The sequence below is a fragment of the Moschus berezovskii genome, chromosome 19 (assembly GCF_049115385.1).
Source record: "Moschus berezovskii isolate FMDL1 chromosome 19, NW_MosBer_1.0, whole genome shotgun sequence".
NCBI classification, from domain to species: Eukaryota; Metazoa; Chordata; class Mammalia; order Artiodactyla; family Moschidae; genus Moschus; species Moschus berezovskii.
In genome coordinates, this window is record NC_142478.1 from 66,196,105 (window position 1) to 66,198,574 (window position 2,470).

The window sequence follows — 2,470 nt, forward strand, 5'->3', positions numbered from 1 at the left end:
CAGAACCAATAAAAATATTTCCAAGAGGAAGGTGGCTCTGGGGGTTCTTTGCTTCTCCTGCCTGGGTAGATGATACGTGCATTTCCTGAGTACCAGCTGCACACAGGAACTGGCTGAAAAGCCTCCCTGCACTCACCTTGTGTTGAGTTCCATGAGGTCCCCGGCCTCTTCCACACTCATCTCAGAAGCCAGAACCTGGTACCTTTCACTGAAAGGGAGACTGGGGCATATACAGATGTAGCTGAACACACCGCTGCCCCAAACAGAGTCAAGTTCTGTAAGGAAAGGAGACTGGATATGGCTTGCTCAAGCCCTGGAACAGGGTCTGCCTCACTTCCCGCCTCCCTGGAGCTTTCACACTGACTGGGGAGACAGACAGGAGATAATCACATCCATATGTGATTACAAATTGTGATCCTGCTTTTAAGGAAAAATGCAGGGACCTTTGGTGGGGTAGAATAAGGAGGTCTGGACTACTCTCCCAGGAGGTCAGGAGAGGATTTCCTGAGGAATTGATAACACGGTTTTTGCCCAGGAGGAAATCCCAGAGTGTGTGAGGAGACATGTAGAATCAGCTTTCATTCTCTCCGCCGAGCGAGAAGCAGGATAGTGTTGGGTCTTGGATTTATTATGCTCGTTGTGTGACTTTGGGCCAACCACATCTCCTCTCTGAACCTCAGTTTCCTCATGTGCAATAAGGGGATAATAAAGTTCACTGTAAATGATCTTGGGGTATTGCAGTGCCCACCTCCAGAGGCCTCGAAATAGTGCGTAAGTGAAGTGAAGTGAAGGTGGCTTAGTCATGTCCAACTCTTTGCGACCCCATGGACTATACAGTCCATGCAATTCTCCAGGTCAGAATACTGGAGTGGGTAGCCTTTCCCTTCTCCAGGGGATCGTCCCAATCCAGGAATCGAAGCCAGGTCTCCCACATTGCAGGTGAATTCTTTACCAACTGAACCACAAGGGAAGCCCAAGAATACTGGAGTGGGTAGCCTATCCCTTCTCCAGGGGATCTTCCCAACCCAGGAATCAAACCAGTGTCTCCTGCATTGCAGGCGGATTCTTTACCAACTGAGCTATGAGGGAAATAGTGCAAGGTGGCATTATTAAACAGGATCCATTGTAATCACTGTCATTAATTTCTATAATCAAAGGCTTGAAGGAGTCTGAAGAAGTTTGTGGGCAGAAGTTGCCCAGAATCTTTTGACAGGTTTGAGGCATAATCTGACTGGTGTGTGGGATGGACCCATGGACTCCAAGCCAGGAGTTCTCAAACTTGAGTTTGCTCATCAGGAGTACCTGGAGGGTTTATTAGGCACCCTCACCCCAATGAATCAGATCCAGTGTTTGGGACAGACTTCGTGAATTTGCATCTTTCACAAGCTCCAGGGGATGCTGATGCTCTCGGGACCTCAATTGGAATGACACGGCTGAACATCCAAGACACATGGGACATAGCTGATGGAGGCTGTGGGCTGCAGGCTGGAAGTGGGAGGTAAGTAGACAATCCCCTGCCTTTCTGTAGCCACAGAGAGAGGATCCATGTTATCAGATCCATTAGAGAAGGATGGTGGGCTCCCCCCCAACCCCACCCCCTAGAGGCTTGGGTAATCCCCAAATCCCCAAAGCCAGGGGGGCTGGGAGCTCCAAATTCACTGGAATAATCCAATTCTGAGACTAAGCCCTTGGCTTTGTACCCTGGTGGGCAGATCTGCAGCCTTGCCTGCTCCTGTACCCAGCTCTGCCCAGAGACTCCAGATCCACACTGTTTCAGAAATCCAATGGCCCGGAGCCACTTGTAGAAAGAGTGTGTATGGGGGGCATCCCTGTCAGCTGACAGGGATGAGCCCTTGAGGGCCCACAGGGAGAAAATAAAGTTAGGGTGTCAACTTAGGACACTTCTGTCCTCAGTTCTGTGGTTTGCTAAAGTTACAGACATAGCGGCTATGATAAATGGACTTGAGAAGGTGTCAGGCCACTGTTCAGAGGAACCCTCATGCCCAGGATCAGGGGAAGCCCAGAGATGGGGCTTCTGCCTCCTCCAATGCTGAAACCCCTTGAACCTGTTGTGTATCTAGGCATTCCTAATAAGATCATTTGAAGAAGACGTTCTCTTCCTTTCCAAGAACTGAGGCTCGTTTTCCTAGATGAACTCTATCCCAGGCAGAAACTCTTTCTATATCTTCTTCCCAGGCAGGTAGGTGTGTCATCTTAGAAGAGTTCTCATTGTCTGTGAGGTCTGAAACTGAGCCTGGATTTGCCTCCCTGGACCTATAAAGTCCAATTCATTCACTCATTCAAGCATGCATTCAACCGATTTTTATTGAGCACCTAGTCTGCACCAGGTCCTCTGCCTGAGTCCCTGTCTCTTAGAAGCTCAGACTCTAGTAGGAGCAATGAATAAGAAGGCAGACAAGGCTAATGTACTGGTTCAGTTCAGTTCAGTTCAGTTCAGTCGCTCAGTCGT